General features: G+C 35.0%; 1 pseudogene; it reads right to left on the reverse strand.

Moving 5' to 3' along the window:
- The window catches only part of LOC127545486 (serine/threonine-protein phosphatase 2A 55 kDa regulatory subunit B delta isoform-like), an 86,778-nt pseudogene extending 66,190 nt beyond the window's left edge, over nt 1-20,588 (reverse strand).
- Nucleotides 20,589-21,260: the final 672 nt, after the last annotated feature.

Consider the following 21,260-nt stretch of genomic DNA (forward strand, 5'->3'; position numbering starts at 1 on the left):
AGGTAATTGAACCCTGTTTGCATCAGTTTCCTCATCTGTAAAATGGGCTGGAGAAGAAAATGGCAAACAACTACAGCACCTTTGCCAAGAGAACCCCAAAAAGAGATCACTAAGAATCAGATATGACTGAAACAACCAACAACAAAAGGTGGGCAATGATGGCTTAAATGAATTATCCTTTCTGTATTGTCTTCTTACAAAGACCTACAACCTAAGGCTATTGATAATTCCAAGAGATACTTAAGATATTGGTGATTCAGCCTTGAAAATGTTTCTGAAGACCCAGAAAAGAAAGTTTTCACCAACAAAGATGATTTTCTCAAAAGTAAGAAGCATATCACCTGCTTTGAGGTCATACCTTAAGGACAACGGAACCTTTCCATCTGACTTGCAGCTAAAATCTTCTACATGTGTTGTCTCCCCCATCAGAAGCTCCAGGAAAGCAGAGACTAACTTTTCTATTTGTATTTCTAATATTTAACACAGTGGTTTACACATATTAAGCACTTAAATACTTTTTAAAAATGCATTCCATTAAATTATGTAATGAAGGCAACCATTCATTTTATCTATTCATCAAGCTATTCCTACATGGTATTTACTGGTTGAGTTTGTAGCTATTCCCTGCTTGGCAACTAATAGAGCATTGTTGACTTAAAGTCTCCACATCGCCAGATTGAGTCTTAGCCAATACCAATCCAGTGCCCTTATGTGTAAATTAAATATATAATTCTTCATGTATTGATAGGTCAGACTTAAATATTTTGCTGGGACAAAAAAGGAGACAATTGCTTGTTCTGGACTCCTACAATGTAGGATAAGAATTCCCATGCTTCCCAGACTCAAATCAAAATGTCAAAATGCCAATCACTGCCCCTCTGAAGCATTCCATATCTGTTTGCCCTTTTGAGTAATCAAGGCTTTCAGTCATGAAATACCAATACTGTCAACTTATGCTTGTCAATTACAGGCTGCTGACCTGTACTCCTAGGTACCATGATGCTGTGTGTTTTTAATAAACGTTCTTTTGCTCAGAATTTCTGGGAAAATGAATTCACTCTTCTGAGAAATATAGATTTAATATTTGAGATTAAGCAATAGCTGTTCTTGTTGTTTTTAAAAAATAAACCAAATGCATTTTCCCATCTCCTGTTTCTTTGCCTTTGAATTATCTGTCCCCCATGCCTCCTCTTCTGTTTCATAGAATGTCTCTTTGAGATGCAATTGAAAGATCATTTTCTATACCAAATCTTTTCTAATTCTTCTACCACTTCTAATGCTCTCCATTGTATTTATTTATTTATTTATTTTTTGTTTTGTTTTAATAATTTTTTATTGATAGAACGCATGCCAGGGTAATTTTTTACAGCATTATCCCTTGCATTCACTTCTGTTCCGATTTTTCCCCTCCCTCCCTCCACCCCCTCTCCCAGATGGCAAGAGTCCTTTACATGTTGAATGGGTTGCAGTATATCCTAGATACAATATATGTGTGCAGAATCCAACAGTTTTCTTGTTGCACAGGGAGGATTGGATTCAGAAGGTATAAATAACCCAGGAGGAAAAACATAAATGCAAGCAGTTTATATTCATTTCCAGTGTTCTTTCTCTGGGTGTAGCTGCTTCTGTCCATCTTTGATCAATTAAGGCTCTCTTTATCAAAGTGGTCCACTTCCATCAGAATACATCCTCAAACAGTATCGTTGTTGAGGTATATAATGATCTCCTGGTTCTGCTCATTTCACTCAGCATCAGTTCATGTAAGTCTCACCAGTCCTCTCTGTATTCATCCTGCTGGTCATTCCTTACAGAACAATAATATTCCATAACGTTCATATACCACAATTTACTCAACCATTCTCCAATTGATGGACATCCTTTCATTTTCCAGCTTCTAGCCACTACAAACAGGGCTGCCACAAACATTTTGGCACATACAGGTCCCTTTCCTTTCTTTAGTATCTCTTTGGGGTATAAGCCCAGTAGAAACACTGCTGGATCAAAGGGTATGCACAGCTTGATAACTTTTTGAGCATAGTTCCAAATTGCTCTCCAGAATGGCTGGATGTGTTCACAATTCCACCAACAATGTATCAGTGTCCCTGTTTTCCCACATCCCCTCCACCATTCCACGTTATCTTTCCCTGTCATTCTAGCCAATCTGACAGGTGTGTAGTGGTATCTCAGAGTTGTCTTAATTTGCATTTCTCTGATTAATAATGATTTGGATCATCTTTTCATGTGTCTATAAATAGTTTCAATTTCTTCATCTGAGAATTGTCTGTTCATATCCTTTGACCATTTATCAATTGGAGAATGGCTTGATTTCTTATAAATTAGAGTCAATTCTCTATATATTTTGGAAATGAGGCCTTTATCAGAACCTTTGACTGTAAAAATGTTTTCCTAGTGTATAATGTTTCCCTTTTAATCTTATCTGCATTAGTTTTGTTGGTACAAAAACTTTTCGATTTGATATAATCAAAATTTTCTACTTTTGTAGTCAATAGTGATCTCTAGTTCTTCTTTGGTCATAAATTCCTTCCTCTTCCACAGGTCTGAGAGGTAAGCTATCCTATGCTCTTCCAATTTATTTATAATCTCATTCTTTATGCCTAGGTCTCAATAATTTTAAATAGGATAAAGATACTGAAAGCAAAAGCTTGAGAACCACTGAAATAGAAGATCATAGATATTAAGTGACTTGCTGAGCACACAGTTAGCATTAAAGCCTGGGTTCAAATTCAAGTCTCCCAATGCCAAGGTCAGCAATGCAAATACTTCCCTGAAACTGTCTAGAAATTCCCTGTTTCCTGTCCTAAAACAACACAACTATTTCTAACTGGAAAATGTCAAGTTCCAATATTCAACATTCTCAAGGTTCTCCAAAGAGGCTCAGTTTATTCCCATCCAAATTCATTGTTTAGTCAATCTTTCTCTTAATGAAAATATTCTAAGTTCCTAACATCTGACTCAAATACAAGTACTCATTCCTTCCCTCCTTTTCCTCATCTAGCATGTGTTGCTCTGTGTCATTTTCTCTAATGAGAAAATAACATTATCTTACTCTAAAAAGCATGAAAGTCAGGCTTTGTTTTAATTTTAAAATGACTTTCACTCCCATAGGGGCCAGGGATGAAAACAGATTAAATAATTTTAAGGGTGTGAGGACAAATTTGGCATAATACATTGAAAGCATCTTAACATTTTGTCCTACAAAACTCTTTATGTGTTTACTCAGAGAATCTTCTCCATGAGTCACCCATTGGTCTGATAAACACTAAACATAAAAGAATCTAAATACAAGACCAGAGAGACCAATTCTTTGCCTTAGCCAACTGTATACCAAGGAAAGTCAGGGCTAGTACCAAGTTATTCCCCCTTACAGCTTCTTCATCTGCATGGTGACAGCATCAGCTAACCAAGACCTGAGTGTCATATGCAAACATTTGTTTTATAATGGCCTTGTCCCCTCATCACCTTGGCAAAGGGACTCCTCTTCCTGAGTTCACATCCAGCCTCAAACTGTTAGCTGTGTGATCTGGGCCAAGTCAGCAAACCCTTTGTATCAGTTCCTTCATCTGTAAAATGAAGTGAAAAGGAAATATTTTACCAAGAAAACCCCAAATTCGGTCACAAAGAATCAGACACAATTGAAAAACTATTAAACAACAGCAATAAAAATCTAATTACCAGAGAGCTGTCCAAAGTTAGGCCCTTATAATAAAAGGAAATGCTTCATTTCTATTTTTGTATCTCTATTACCCAGAGAGGCTGTATGTAGTACTACTGGCTATAATCAAACCTCAAGGGCCAATTTTGAGATATTCTGGTTTGATCACATTGAACAATGGAGTCACATCCTCTCAGTGACCCAAACAATTCTATAAAACCAGACGTTGAAGCTAACTGCATTCATGGGGAGATTTTTCTTCATTTGAAAATTCAGACCTTAGCCCTAGTGATTCACTCATACTAGGTATTCAATAAATTCTTCTCAAATTTAAAATAACTACAAAAAAAAAAAAAAAACAGCTACTGTTCACAGGTTCTTCCCTTTATTACACAATACTCCTGCAATCCTATTTCTCACCTTCTTCCAGGGTCTTGTTAGCAGTAACATTGATGGTGACAAAAAGAAAGGGAAAGGAGTGACAAATTCCTGTTAGAAACTCTCCCCAACATTGTTAGAAACACTGGCAATGACCTCTTTGGTAAAATCCAGCCCTCCAAGTGAAGTCAACCACCTGCCAATGGAGATACTGCTGACACATTTTCAAGTATCTGCTAAAACCCCTGCCTCAAGCTGTGATTCCTGTCACCAGTTTCTGAGCTAGGGGACTTCCTTCTCCTACTTCCCTTCCAAGGCAGAGAATAGAAATATATGATGAAGAGACTATGTATCTGAAATTCCAAATTTTACCCTTAAAATGCATTCTCACAAAGAAACAGATTAGAGCATCATTATGGTGTTGGAAGGGATATGAACCCAAGAAATTCTAGTCCAATCTTCTCAATTTGTACAAGAAGAAGAAGAGATCCATAAAGGACTAATGTTTTACCCAAAGAAACCAGCAATCAAATGGCAGAAAAAGACTAAAAACCTGTCTTCTTGCTCCAAATCTAAATCTTCTTTCTACAGTATCTAGGTCAGCAAACTAGAAACTGCTACTTTCTTTCTAATGGTCTTAACCTGGTTTTTTTTTCTTTTTTTTAAGATAAAATTTCACTGTATTTTAAAATGTAAAAAATCTTTCTTAGTTCACTAACTGTTTAACTCTACAAAATAGGCAGCTGACACATTTGGCCCTCCCTACTTTGTCAAACCTTGTATCATGTCATCTTATGGAATTTAGCTTCTGTAGATTATAACTATCAGTGCAGTACTATACCTCAGGTATATGGTAGCTTTATAGAAGCATGGATTTAGAGCAACTAGGTGACACCATAGTGCATGGAGTACAGGGCCAGGACTCCGGAAGGCGCATTTTCCTGAGTTCGAATCTGGCCTCAGATATTTCTAGCTGTGTGACAATGGACAAGTCACTTAACCCTGGATGTCTCAATTTTCTCATCTGTAAAAATGAGCTGAAGGAAAAACTACTTGAGCATTTTTGTCAAGAAAATCTCAAATGGAGTCATAGAGTCAGTTGACTAAAATAATTCAACAACCAAAATGATTCAGATATGGAAAAGATCTCAGATACAATCTAGCTCAACTCTTTCATTTTTCATATGAGAAAAATGGGACCCAGAGAGGTCAAAAGTCATACAGATTGGACCTAGTCTATCTATGGATTCAACAGGTTTCTATGGGCTAGCTTGAAGCCTTGTGAAACATCATTTCCTTTGGAAAGTGAATTCTGGCTTCCAAATAATTCGCTTACAAATAAACTTTTAGACAATATAATCATAAATCAAAGAATGCCTGTATGATCTTGTTTACCACATCTCACATGGAAGAGTGTCAGAATACACTCATACACACACACACAACATCTCCCAAATATGTGAGTATAAAGGACAGATAATTAATATGAAAAGAGAAAGTTTTATCTTGGTATTAGATTGATAAATGTAAAAGCTCAGCTGTCAATATTAGTTAATTTGGCTATAATAATAAGAACATAGCATTTATATAGGGTATTCCAAAAATCATAGTGCAGCTTTAAGTTGGGTTTGGGAGGTTGGTTTTTTTTAAGGGGGGGGGAGGTGTTAAAAGACCTTTATTGAATTCCTCCTATAGCAAAAATTGCATCATATCACTATTATGTAAAAAGATAAATAAATAGACAGATAGATAGATACCAAGTAGCTCCCAAATGTCCATAAAATAAAATCTAAATTCCTTAGCCTGGTACTACTGACCCTGTGTCTCTCTATATTCCCAACCTTTTTTCACATTAGTTTCCATTATTTTCTGTCTTCCAGGGAAACTACAGGATTACTAGTCTTCCTTTGTATTATCCAGTCCAAGTATATCTCCTTCCATTTGCAAAGACCTTTCATCATGACTGCCTTTTACTGCCCATCTCTGCCAGTTGACATCTGTCCATTCTGCCAAGGTCTAATTCAGTGATTCCTCTTCTATGAAATAGTCCTTAATCCTCCTCAAAGACTATCCCTCCCTTGATGAATTTTTCATCTCTTATTGTTTATTTCTCTTATTATTTATTTCTAATGTAACCTTTTCTCATAACATTTCATATATGCTCCCTTCAATACTAAAGCTGCTTGAGACAGATTGTTGTTTTCCACTTTTGTTTGTTATTTTATCTTATCTTATGCTTGAATTTATTATTTATTTATTTTTATTCTTTTTTTTTTTGAGTTCTTAATTCTCCCATTCTTCCTATATCCATTAAGAAGTGATATCAGTTATGCTTGTAAAATCAAGAAAAACATTTCTATATTAATCATGTATTTTAAAAAAACAAGAAAAATAAAGTGAAAATTGAAGAATGACTTGTACTGTTATAAATTTGATTATATTCTCAATATATTTGAGAAATGAGGTCTTTATCAAAGAAAAGTGTTGTAAAAATTTTTTTCCTAGTTACCTGCTTTCCTTCTACTCTTGAGTACATTAGTTTTGTTTGTGCAAAACCTTTTTAATTTCACGTAATTAAAATTATTCATTTTACTTGCGGTAATTCTCTATTTCTTGTTTAGTCATAAATTATTCCTTTATCCATAGATCTGAGAGGAAATATGTTTAATGTTCCCCGATTTCCCCTAATATTACCCTTTATGTCTAAATAATGTACCCATTTTGACCTTATCTTCATCTGTGATATAAGATGTTGATCTTTATCTGATAGCTGCCAAATTACTTGCCATTCCCAGCAATTTTGTCAAATAGTGAGGTCTTGTCCAAAAAGTTTCGATCTTTGGGTTTATCAAATACTTGATTACTATAGTCATTTACTACTTTGTATTGTGTACCTCCACTGATCTACCACTCTATTTCTTAGCCACTACCAGATTGTTTTCATGATTGCTTCTTTGTAATATGGGTTGAGATATATTACTACGTCACCTTTCTTCACATTTTTTAATCTATTGATTCCCTTCATAGTCTTGATCTTTTGTTCTGCTGAATGAATTTTATTATTTTTTTCTAGCTATATGAAATTTTTTTTGTTGTTTTGTTGAGGTGTTGAGGTAGTTTTGTTGTTTGGGGTACCTAAATGAAATTAGAGTTTAGTTGAGGTCTAATGGCAGGTTTGGGGTACAGGAAGTCAAGCAAAGCTCCCCTGCAACCCCCTTAGATTCGGCGCAAGGATACGGTGGTAAATGAGGTCTAGTAGCTGCGTGAGTTCCCAGTAAAGGTATTTATTGGCCCGAGAGCTAGATTGATAAAAGAGGTTTATTATTGGATTTGGAAGTAAGGAGATAGGTGAAGGTAGAGATAAGGAGGGCACCGGACAGAGAGTCCAATGGACAGAGGGTCCTCACATGGCTAGCATGTTTGGAATCTCTGCAAAGAGGGAGATCCCAGCGGCTCCCTTTTATAATGGGAGATTTAGCTCAAGGGGCTTTTGGGTGTAGCCCCAAAGTTGGCTCAGATCCTGGTGGGGTTGGGACAGGTCCCGATCTTCTATTGGAATTCAAAGGGACCAGGATTTGTGAGTTAAAGGGTAATTTACATTATTAACTAGGAGAGGGTGGGAATCTAGAAAGGAATCTTTCCCACATCGTTTTCATTGGCATGGCATTGAATAGGTAAATTAATTTAGGTAGAATTGTCATTTTGTAATACAATATATACGTAATACAAGAATAAATTATGTTTATAATATATAATTAGTTTGACCCAAGCATAAGCAATTAATATTTATTCAGCTGTTTACATCTGTCTTCATTTATGTGAAAAAAATGTTTTATAGTTGTGTTCATGTAGTTCCTGAATTTGTCTTGACAGGTAGACTTCCAAGTGTTTTGTATTGTCTGCAGTTATTTTAAATGGAATTTCTCTTTCTGCAGCTCTTTGTTGGTAAACTATAGGAATGTTGGTGGTTTGTGTGGATTTATTTTATGTCCTGAAACTTTTCTAAAGTTGTGAATTATGTTAACTAGGTTTTAGTTCATTTGCTAGGATTCTCTAAGTATACCATTATACAGTCTGCAAAGAGTTTTGTTGCCTATTCTAATTTCTTCAGTTGTTTTTTCCTCTTTTATTATTATATGTTATTTTTATTATATATGTAATAAATATAATGTATTTATTATAATATGTTATTATTTAGCAAGCATTTTAATACAATAGTTAAACAGTAGTAAAAGGAAAGAAAAGATGAAAGGTTTGGTTTGGTCTCGATAAACAAAAGGAAGGTCAGAAGCTAGGTAGCTCAGTGGATAGAGTGCAAGGAAGATTTATCTTCTTGAGTTCAAATCTGGCTCAATATTTACTAATTCTGTGACTTTGGGGAAGTCATTTAACCCTGTTTGCCTCAGTTTCCTCCTCCTGTAAAATGAGCTGGAGAAGGAAATGGCAAACCCACTTTTGTTATTCATGACAAGAAAACCCCAAAACTGAAACAACTGAACAACAACAGAAGCAATCATAAACAAGCTTATCATATACTGAATTTATCATATACTGAAAAAAAAAGGGGGGGAAAGCTGAACACAATAAAGATCTGAAGTTTTGTGTATAATCCTCTTTTTTCTGTTCTACAATAATGTAGAAAGTTCATTTTATTTGCTGTTAAAGTTCAGAATTTTTTAATTTTAATTAAAAATTTTAGTAAGAAATAGTTCCTATAAGTTGGTAAAATATAGCTTCACATGAGCCTAATGAATTTGGATTTTTAGCATATGAAGTCATAGAATTAATAATCATCAAGAAGATTCAGAACTAGAGATCATCTAATCTAAACCAGTGTCTAACAAATGAGTTATTCTACATCAATCAGTAGCAGAATCAAGATTCAAATTGTGGAATCAGTAACCCAAGCCTGCCTTGTTTAATTGTGCTTCTAGAGGGTAAAGGCTTGGGGGTAGGCTAGATTTCGCTAGTATGAGGAAGCACGTGGGGAATGAGCTCCCATAGAAAAAATTTTGCTCCTAGTCAGGACAATGCAAAGCACAAATTCATCTCACCTTATTTATTTCTAGAATGTTCCAGTTCACAAATTAACTACCATAATCTGTCTCAGTCTCCTAAACTTGAATTTTCTTCTTCCCCACTCCCACCCCATTTATCCTTCTGCTTTGTACTACTCCCAATTGATCCTTATCCTCTCAGGACTATAAATTAGTCAGCCATACTCAGCTTATTTGGAGAACATTGCTGTGAGATCTGCTTGTAAATCCCTTGTGCATAATTAATAATAATGCCTTGACCACGCCAGACCAATGAAAAGTTCAGAGATTATTTTTCTACAGAAATCAAGTCCTCTGCCTACAGATGTCATGGACTTTCCACTAGTCCACAAAACCTTACTCTTCAGTTCAAAAGAATTAAACAAAAGAGTTTATTTACAATGGAATATTTCCCACTCCCACCCTGCAACAATTAGTTCTACCAAACAAGACTCGAGCCATACATAGGATTAATTCTGTCTTCATATATATATATATATACACATATACATACACACACATATATTCCAATCAATGTTCCCCTTAACACATCTGAAATTTTCATCTATTAGTAATATTGGGGTTTTTATTTTTCCCCCTAGTGAAAAAGCTTCCCAGGATCTCTCTCTTTGATTAACCAAAAAAAAGTGTTTAGTAGTGTTGCTTTCTTGTGTCTTTCACCAAGAGAAGGGAACATCACATCTCAGCATGTTTCCAGTTTCTAATTTCACTGAGTTGTAATTGTAAAAGATCCATATAAATTGAGCATTGGATCCAGTGCTTTATAGTCTGATATTTTAGTGGTGAATTATTGTTTAATCTTAAAAGTGGTTATTGACTTTATTTACATTCCTTTGTTTAGAAGTTCTTGGCAGTTTCCATTTACTTAGTTAAGACTTGGATTTAAATTTTACAGTTGGAAAAATGTTTAGCAAAATTCTACAGACATCAAATTATTCTTCCTTTTTTTTCCTGAGGAGGTCATTTGGAGTTATCATTGACATAGATTTCCTGGGATATTATTTGTATTATAATCATAATATATGTATTATGTGTCATCATCTCTTATCTAATTTAAAAGTAACGCTGGAAATCACTTTTTTTAAAAGCTTATATTGTAGATCTCTTGGGTCAGCCAAAACATTATTCCTCAGTGGGAAAAATGGTATGTTTCCTTCCTCAGTCCATGACTAGTTCTATTTGTTATTACAAATTCTTAATGCTTTCTATAAGAAATTCACATGCATAAAAGAAGTGTTTGGTTTGAAAATTGACATTGACTTTTCCCTCAGTATGAGGACAGAGACAGTTTCAGATTAAGTGTAAGAGGAACAGGTTGACCAATTGAATTGTTTGGAGGTGCCTTTTAGAGCAAGGTAGGACTAAGACTATACCCAAGATCATTTAAATGTCTAGGACTCGGGAAGATGGGCTATTTTGGGAGAAAGATATTACATATGTCCATGGTCTATAGTTTTCAAAAGTGTCATTTAAAAGCTCACTCCCTATAAGCTCATCATATTAACTATGGAACACCCATCATAACTGTCCCCCTTATATCCTATTCTATACTTTGCCAACAATGTCCCCTGAATTATTTTGAATGCCTCCAAACATATTATTCATGCTTAAAATCAGTAGTAATTATGACAAAATTCTTGTCACTTGGAATCAAAGAGCTGTCTTTAATTTTCTCTTCCAGTTAAATGTCATATTTGCAATATCAATATATATTGAAAGCTAAGACATAATGTTTCTACAGAGATACTTGTCCTACAGATATGTGTGGCAAAACATGACAAAGATTTTATAGTTCAAAACTACAGAGAAATTGGCAAAAAAAAAATGATTATGGCATCTTGGGCTGCACCAAGACATGAACAAAATAGATGACTGTCTCCTATACTGGTAAAAAAAATGGATAGTCTTTTTAGTTCTAAGAGCCACATTTTAGGAAAGACACTGACAATCTGGATAGGAATGAAAAAAGACAACTAAGTCAAGTGAAAATTAATGAAAGAAAGAAAATTAATGAAATTAAAAAAGATGTTTAACAAAGAGAAAGAAGAGAGAAGAGAAGAAAGGAGTTGACAGGACAGGACAGTAAAGGAGAGGATAGGACAGGACAGGACAAGAAAGGAGAGGACAGGACAGGAAAAAACAGGACAGGAGAGGACAAGATAGGAAAGGAGAGGCTAGGACAGGACAGGTTAAGACAGGAAAGGAGAGGGCAGGACAGAACAAGACAAGAAAGGACAGGTCTGGAAAAGAAAGGAGAGGGGAAGGGAGAACAGGATAGGAGACTTAAGGGAGTACATGAAATTGTTCTACTTGGCTTTATAGGGCAGAATATATATATATATATATATATATAAATTGATCATGACTATAGTCATGGAACTTGGGTTCCAAATGTGTTCCCCCAATCATGGACATACTGGCTTAATGGGAAGAGAAGGAAAAGAGGGAAGGTGGAGGAAGACAGAGCAGAATCCTGCCCCTATGATGTTGCATATTGCTAGTGCAAGCTTACTCAGGAAGTAAAGGAAGAGACAGATGAGTGGTCTTATCTTCTCTGGTTCATTGAGCTCTTCGATGCTTTTGGTTTTTAAAACAGTGACTAGAGCATAGCAGGTACTTAATAACAGGGTGTTGATTAATTGAATGCTGGATTTCATTTCCTCCCTACTTCAACTAGAATCTCAGCTTAGGGATTCTGAGTGACTTGTCCAATATGATGCATGTAGTAAAACTCAGAAGCAACTTTTAAACCTAAACCCTCTGTTTCCCGGGACAGTGTTCTTTCCTTTGGGTTGTCCTTGTGGTTTTCAAAAGTATTTTCCTTCACTATATCCACATAATGTGCATTTGTATGGAAATTCAATTCAATTTATATCAGTTCAGCAAGTGACATAACGTTGAAGTCAAATTCAATATAGCACAACTTGAATCATACTAACTAAGCTTTTTTCCAGTTTCTTTATTCAGAAAAAGAATGAGAATATGGTAAATGTTTTTGAAATAATAATAAACAGTAATAGGAATAATGGTATTTAGGCAGCATTTTAAGGTTTACAAAGCTCTTTACACATATTATGTCATTTGATTCTCACAGTAACTTGTGAGGTAGGTCTTATTGTTATTTCCATTTTCCAGAAAAAGAAACTGAGGCTGACTGAGGTTAAGTAATAATGATGATGGCATAAGATTCATAAAGCATTTTGTATATAATATTTCATTTGATTCTCATAATATGTCTATGAGATAGAAGTTATTAGTATCCCCATTCTACAGACAGGGAATTGAAACTGAGAAATTAAATGATTTTCTGAAGAACACCCAGCTAGTAAGTACTTAAGATATGAGTTGATATCAGGTCTTCCTGACTGCAAGTCCACTGTTTTATCCATTACCACACTAGTCTAGGAAAATTTCTACTATTTTATAAAATGTTTACTATTAAAATTCCTTAACATTATGATTGATGGAAGATGTAATCTTTCATATATACTAAAATATTCACAGCAATATTTTTTGTAACAACAAAGACCTGGGGGGGGGGGAGTGGAAATTGGAGAGAGTAGATGCCCATGGAAAAAGGCTAAAAAATTATGATATATAAGCATAATGGAATATTACTGTGTTATATGAATTGATAAAAGTGAAGAGTTTAAAGAACTGTGAGAAGACTGATGCAGAGCAAAGTAAGCAGAATGAGGGAGATGATAAACAATGATTTTAAAAATGTATGTTGAATGTATGAATTGATGATTGTGGTTGTGAACAGTACAAAAATTAAAAGAGAAGCTAAACTTGTGTAATTATAATGATCAAGCTTGTTCTAAAGAAGAGATGAGAAAAGATATCATCCTCCTCATTTTTTTGTCTGGATTAAAGGTTAAAGATGTGGAATCAGATTCAATTGATGTTAGTTTTGCTGAACTGCTTTTTTTCCCTTTCTATTTTATTTTGTAGCAAAAGATGACTTTCTAGAGAAGGAAGAGAGAAAGGGAGAGAGAGAGAGACAGAGAGAGAGGGAGGGGGAGAGAGAGAGAGAGAGAGAGAGAGAGAGAGAGAGAGAGAGAGAGAGAGAGAGAGAGAGAGAATACATAGATTTAAAAAGAAGATTATATAAATCAATAAAAATTTCAAATTAAGAAAATCAATCAATCAAAGGAGAAAGCAAAATTAGTCCTTGCCCCAAAGAAGTTTATGTTCTGATGAGGGAGACAATATATAAATGAATATCTTTTGCTACAAGAGATATCAATTAAATACCAGGTAACCTTAGAGGAGAAAGCACTATAATCTGGGGCAATCAAGGAAAACAGAGACTAATTTCTAAGCAATAATTCTGAAAGGCAGAGAGAAGGAAGGAGAGCATGACAACCATGGGGAACTGTCAGTGCAAAGATGCAAAAATCAGAGATGGAACCTCGTGTAAGAGACACAACAAGTAGATCAGACAGTCTGGACTACAGGGTATATGAAGGGAGGCTGGAGATATAGGGAGAGGTAAAGTTATGAAGACCTTGAAATATGAAATAAAGAAGTAGTTGAAATAAAGAGCTCTGTTATTTCTTTAATGTTCTAAATTCTCCATTTATCAGTGTAACTCACTTATCTTGTTTGGTCTTTTCCAGTGATTTTTGACTATCAATTCCCACAGATCCATCAAAGACAATTCGCCAAATCTTCAGGAAGCTTTCCTCCTGGATTTTTTACATTCCATAATAAACAATTCAAGACTTGGGCTGTCCATTCATTATCCTTTAATATCAATACACAATTGAGCCACACCCTTTTTCAATCACACATTTCCTCTGTCATGTTCCTTAAGCCACTTCTTTCTTCTATGCAGATTATCATTACAATTATGTGTCAATTTATTTGTCTCTTCATGGGCTTTTTGGGTCACCTGAAACTTTGACTTTTCAGAGTTTCAAGATTATCAATTGTCCAGCATTGCCAGGAGAATATTTGTATCAAAAAAAAAAAAAAAAAGAGAAAGAGTTTTGATGCTAAGTGAAGTGAATAACAACACGACTGTGTGAGACTCAATCATGGCTGACTTAGCTCTTCTCAGCAATACACTCCAAGAAAATTCCAATAGACTTAGGATGAAAAATGATATACATCCAGAGAAAGAATTGTGGAGATTGAATGCAGATTAAAGCATCCTAATTTCACCTTTCTTTTTTGTTTTTTTTTCTTTCTGTTTTTTTTTCTTTTTATTTTGATTTTTCTTTCCCAACATGACTAATAAGGAAATATGTCAAAAATTGTTGTACATGTATAATCTATATCACACATTGCTTGCTACACACATTGTAGAGGGGAAAAGGTAAAGGAGGAAGGATTTAAAAAAATAGAATTCAAAATTGTACAAAAATCAATGTTAAAACCTATCTTTATATGTAATTGGACAAATAAAATACTATTAAAAATTAAAAAGGAGTTTTTATATCAGGAACCAGCTTGGGAGCTTTAAAAATACAGCACAAATCACAACTTTTGTAAGCCATAGTTTTTTTTATCTTTTCCTCTTCAAGGTCACCTTATGTTTCTGCTTTTTCGTGGAATTTTGTAGAGCCTTGACAGAAAATTGTTAATATAATGACAGAAAATTGTTAATACCAAATGTTACTTGCAACTCCTTTAAATTGCCCCATGTAATGTCAGAATTTCAGTAATTTCCTTACATTGCCAGTCTTAAGATATAAACTCTTAATTAGGTTGTGCTGAACCACATCCTAGATTCCTGTCATTAAGGGCAAAACAGCCAGAATGAAGTGGTTTTCCCAGCCCAGATTGCTAAGGGCCAGTGAGGTGTCATGACCAGGGCTTGCTACCTCTTACTGCCTCCCCCCTTCCCCTCTTCTCCTAAAATTATAAGAAGCTTTTGTATGGGTCTTGGAGTTCAGAAATCCATTGTGCTCTACATTCATGTGACTTCCACAGGATGGCAGGCTTGCTACCCTGTTATCTCAATTAAAAATGCTTTATTTTTCAATTCATGGTTTTGATTTATTTTAGACTTGACACCCTAATCGAGGTTTTGTATATACCTTTCTATGTACATAAGAATGTTTTCCTTTATTTTGTCTTTATAACTCTAGGAATAGGTTTATAGTGGCACTTAAAAATTATTTGATTGATTGTAAAATGGAAACTATAATAATATGGCAATAAGCTACTTTACAAGCGAGTTATGAAAATACCTTAAGATGTAAATTGTTGGACTACTTGCCATCTAGGGGAGAAGGTTGAGGAACGAGGAAAAAATTGGAACACAAGATTTTGTAAAGACTAATGTTGAATAATTGTCCATGCATACATTTTGAAAAACAAAAAGCTTTAATATAGGAAAAAATAATAAAAAAAGATTTTTCTATCAAAAAATGTAACTTGCAAAGTACTTTATAAATACAAATGATGATGATGATATTTATAATAATGATGATGAAGATGATGATGGTGATGGCAGTGATGATGGTGATATCCTCCTAATCTTTACAAAATCCCTTAGAGGCACATAGCAATCATTATCTTAAAAGATCAATCAATTAAAAAAACCATAGCAACAATATTGAGATTTGCAAAGCATTTTACGTAAACCATTTCATTTGATCCTCACAACAATAGTGTGAAGGAGATGTTCTTATTATTCTCATTTTAGGCATAAGGAAGCTAAGACTAAATGCTTCCATAGATATGTCTGTGTGAAGATCAATTATGGCTGACACCTCTTCTCAGCAATATACTCCAAGACAATTCCAATAGACTTGGGATGAAAAATCCCAAATTCAGGACTTCTGTTTTTAAATGCAGTAATCAGTCAGCCACTCTCTTCCTTCTCTGTCCTTCCCCAACCTAATCCTTCTTACATCTTTAAATCATTGTTTCCCTAGCATAGCTCTATGGAAGAGAAATGAAATGACAAAGGAATCTCTTGCCCTCAGTGCTCTGAGCTTTTCTGGTTTCTGACATTTACCAGAAATACAACTCTATGGAATTAGAAGTTGCTTTAAACATTCCACATACTCAAAGTAGACCTTGGGGATTTCCAAGGAAAATTACTGCCACAAAAAGTGCTTGCTGCCATTCACCACATAAAGAGGAATTCCTCAGTGTTTTTGTAGGTAATAAAAAAAAAATTAAGGGATGAGGATGGTGGGAAAAAAAATCTCCTTCATCCCCAAACAACACTTCTGTTTCATGAATCCCCAATACCAGCAGAATTCAACCAACTCACTATCCCCAACAATACCCATTAGGGTAAAGGGATAGTCACAGAAGGCCACTCTGCTCTTTTAAAGATTTTCTTAGTGCAGCTGTGTTATTATCCATATATTTTTAATAGCATCTCCATGATTGTTTCACAGACTCTATCATTACTTAAATTAATGTTGAAGACATTACAAGCAGCTCCCTTTTAAATTTTTTTACAAGAGAAGTTTACCAAATACATACACTTTTCCCAACCAGTCAAGCCACGTGTCAAAATAGAAACAGAAACTGTTCTACAAACTGGTCACATTTTCTCTTGGATTACAGATGTTTTTTATTTCTGCTACAATGGTGGCTCTCAAAGTTACATTCTTAGTAACTGGCTGCAGTCAATTAGAGGATCTTTTTGGATTTTTCTGCTTCTGCAAAAGAACATTTTCAGAAGATGTCTTTTGCACTAGAGAGGTGTGGGAAACCTATTTGCTTGCACTTAATGTGTAACTCTTTGGATTATGGCACTCCCTGTATCTCTCATAAACACTCTGAGAGTAAGCTCCATGAGGCTAACGTTCAATCCCAGTTCTGTTATTTAACTAACTGTGTGACTGTGGATAAAATATTGGATAATAGAATCAGAGACTTAGAATTGGAAGAGACCTTAAAGGTCACTGGGTCCAACCCTCTCATTTTATAGATAAGATCATTTAAATTTTCTAAGCCTAATTTATTATAAAATGATATTTACAAACCATAAAGCACTAAAAAATGCTGGCATTATTATTAAAATAGGAATCATAATTCCTGTATTCCCCATCTAAATCAATCATCAAATAATTTATTGAATGACTTATATGCTAGACACTACATTTGATTCTGAGGAAAGATCTTTCAAAATCTTTTTGAGGGAAAAGCACTAGCAACTGAATATGGGAGATACAATGGCTGGGAAGAAGGCATCAGAAAAGGCTTCATATAGAAGGTTGATTCTTGAGCTGATCTTCGAAGGAAATGAGGGTTTCTATGAGCAGATCCTAGGCATGAACCAGAATTGTTGTGGGGAAAGGCATTAACAAACTCCAGAATTTAAAGTACAACATGAATGTAAACTATTATTATTACGACAGCAAGGATCAGTGCTCATCCAAGGTCCAGTAAAATTCTTTGGATATAGTAGGTACTTCATAAGTGTTTGTTGAGTTGAATTGAGTTGAGTTCATCATACTATAGGAACAAGTTCATTGGGTATGGGAGAAAGGATAGAAAACAAAATCAAAGGAAATTTCAAAATGTATAAAATGTGTTCTATAAAAATGGCATGTGTATGCTTGCCATTTATACACTAAGAGTTTATATACTTAGGAAAAGAAGAATAATGACTGTATTTCACTGGAAGAAAATGAGTTTTGTGAAATGTTTTGGTAACAATATACTAATAACTGAGTCACAAATCCTTTCTGCTATTCCATTGCTATGATATGCCCTTCTCTAAAGTAGAGATAACATAATAAAAGAAAAAGAACACTAGATTAGGCGTCATAAGGTATAGCCCTGCTATTCATCCTCAACATGACAGTAGGTAAATCATTTAACTTTTCTAGGTTTCTATAAATTGGAGAGCTGGAGCTTTAGCAACAGTCTTGCTAGTATTGTGAGCCAGACTAGATGATCTCTAAAATCTCTTTGAACCCTCATATTATAGAAGGTACAATGATGAGGATCCTGAACTTTGACTCAGAAAAACCGAAGTTCAAATCTGGTCTCAGACACTTACTAAGTGTGTGACACAAGTCAAGTCACCTAAACTGTTTGCCTCCGTTTCCTCATTTGTAAAATGGGCATGATAATAGTGTCTATCTCCCATTGTTGTTATGAGAAGATAATACTTGTAAAATGCTTAGTATAGTGTTTGACACAGAGTACATATTAAATAGATGTTTATTTTTTTTAATCTATAGTAACAATGAGTTAGTATAGAATCACCTCAGAGAAAAGAAAACACAGGTTCAAATCCTTCCTTTGACACATATAATCAGTTGCACAAATATTTGTTTCTTAAAAAGCATATTGCTATATAAATCAAGCTAGAAAAATCATAGTTTTACACACGTTAAAGAGTTAACATAAATAGTACAATAAATAGTGGCCTGTCCTTGGCCTTCAGCCTTTTCTGCCTTTTTTTCCTTCTCCCATTTCCTGACCTCCTCCCAGGATCAGGTTGAGTCTGGAGGCCTTTGGGAAAGGGGGGAAAGGAAAAAAGTAAGGGTAGAGATGAAGGTGGGGTTGAATGAAGGAAGAAGTCTAGGGAGAAGGGTGGAAGGAATGGGCTTGGTAGAAAAGGACTGGGATGAAGAAAGAGGTTTAAAGGGAGAAAGGATGGGCATAGGGGTGAAGTGGTAAAATGTAAAGAGCAGTTTTCCTCCATCCATAGTTCCTACTACATTAAAAGATACACAGTCAATATATGATTTTCCTTGACAAAAACCTTTCTGGAAATGGGCATAAGAATTTCAACTTGTGAATTTTTGCCATTTTTTGCATTTGATGCCATTTTTTTTCATTCTTGCTTTCCTAAAGTCTCAAAGAAGCAAATTCAACATACTCCTTATACTCAGATTGTTCCCTATAAATCAATAACATTGAAAGAATATGAGTTTTTAAAATATGGTTACCACAGAACTAACTGTGCTTTCTTTGTGCCATTTGATATATATGTCAATCACTTCATCTGTCAGTATTCTAGGCAACTTTCTTAAGTTGCTATTGCGAAACAGGTACCAATCTACATTGGAAAGAGGATTCTCCTCACTGGAGGTTCCATATACCAATGAAAGTCTAGCTAATTTTTTTTTTAATGGATGGCCACCGGGATTCATTTTTACACCAAAATTCTTTAATTCTATTAATTTAATTCCTAAACATTTAACTCCATTATGCTTTTCTTGTTAGATCGTTGTTTCAATTATAAATGACTCTTCAGGATCTCTTTTGGGATTTTCTTGGCAAAGATACTGAAGTGGTTTACCATTTCCTTCTCCAGGACATTTTACAGATGATGAAATTGAGGCAAACAGGGTTAAGTGACTTGGTCAAGGTCACACAGCTAGTAAATGTCTGGGATCATATTTGAACTCAGAAAGGTAAGCTTTCCTGAGTCCAGGCCCTGCACTCCATTCACTATGGCACCACCTAGCTGCTTTAAATCTATGTTTATATAGAGTTACCTATAGAGTTACCATGTACTTGAGGTATAGTACTGCACTGATAGTTACAACCTGTAGAAACTAAATTCCACTAATTGACATGATACAAGGTTTGACAAAGTAGGGGAGAGCCAAATGTGGCAGCTGCCTGTTCTGTATAGTCAAGCAGCCAGTGAACTAAGAATGGTTTTTTTAATATTTTAAAATACAGTGAGATTTTGTTTTTTAAAAAAAGAAAGAAATAGGTTAAAATCATAAGAAAATACTAGATTCTAGTTTGCTGATATTGATGTAGTAGAGAGAAGGTTGTCTGGGGTTAGATTTGAACTCAAGAAGATGAGTCTACCTAATTCTAGGTTTGGAACTCTGTCCATGGTACCACCGATCTGCCTGCAGTTTGATTTAGGCATATAAAAATAAATCAAATAATGTTTTGTTTGAAAAGCACAGATAATTTTTTGAAAGTAGAAAAAAAAAGGCAGGGAGTTGGGGAGTACAGATTTTCCTTTGACAGCATCACAGTTGACCTCCAGATATAATTTAGCAAGAAGGGAAGGCATTCCATACTTAGTAATGTGCTGCAACTGAGTAAGATAGAGATATAGGCCCAGAATGCTTTGGATGATTGGAGAGAGAGGATGTGAGAGTTATGGACACAAAATAGGTTTTATAATCAACCAAGCAATAGCTGATTAGAGACTGACCTGAGGTAAGGTAGTGAATGTGTGTTAGGAGAGAATGAGATGGTTGAGAGAAATGTTGTGCAGGTCGAATCTGCTAGAATCTAATAGACTTGGAAATTCATTGAATATGGGCATTGAAGAGAGTAAAGAGTTAAACATAACATCAAGATTCTAAACATAGAAAGTTACAAGAATGGGGGTCTTTCAACAGAAATAGAAAACTTGGAAAGGAGCAAATAATGAGCCCATTTGGGGACACATCAAGTTTAGGATGCCTTAGTAGAAATATACATATATATGTATATATAGATGGTGATCTGACCAATAATTCATCCTGATACTTCCATAATGTTCCCATCTCCTTGCAGTCCCTTACTATCTTCGTCATCGTCATCAAGAACAAAAACGTATCATTTTAAGTAATGCAGACTGATTTACATACATTAACTTATTTGATGCTCATAACAATGATATTAGATAGGTGCCATTATCAGGCCCATTTTACAGATGAGGAAACAGAGGCTGAGAGGTTGCATGAGTTGCACAGGGTCACATACAGCTGGAGATTTGAACTTGAGTCTTCTTGAATCCTTGAGGGCAGAGACAGTTCTGTTTCTGTCTTTGTATTCCCAGTGCTCAGCACATAGTAGGCACTTAATAAATGCTTTTTGATTGATTGCTGAATTAAATTGGATTAGATATATTCTGAAAGAAGTTTGTGAACCAGGGAGTCTCCTTTGTCTTTTGGCATCCTTCAGAGAATTCCTGCCTAGTTCTTCGGATTTGTTGACTCCAGGGAACTTGTGGTCTTGACACACCCTCCTCCTCATCCCCAGGCATTCTCATAATAATAATCACACATTTTCTGTTCTGTCCCCAGGCATGTAGCTTCTCTTCAGGCCTGTTAATAATACTGGGTAAACTCTCCTTCTTGCCCCATAGCCAGGAATAAAAATTCATGAAGTGGTAAGATTTTCTTCATCTTTGAAGGGAAAGCTGATAGATTTTAGAAGCACAAACGTCTATTTAGAAGCGAAAGGAGATCCTTAAGAAATACCTC

Source organism: Antechinus flavipes, chromosome 1 (assembly GCF_016432865.1).
Source record: "Antechinus flavipes isolate AdamAnt ecotype Samford, QLD, Australia chromosome 1, AdamAnt_v2, whole genome shotgun sequence".
Taxonomy (NCBI): domain Eukaryota; kingdom Metazoa; phylum Chordata; class Mammalia; order Dasyuromorphia; family Dasyuridae; genus Antechinus; species Antechinus flavipes.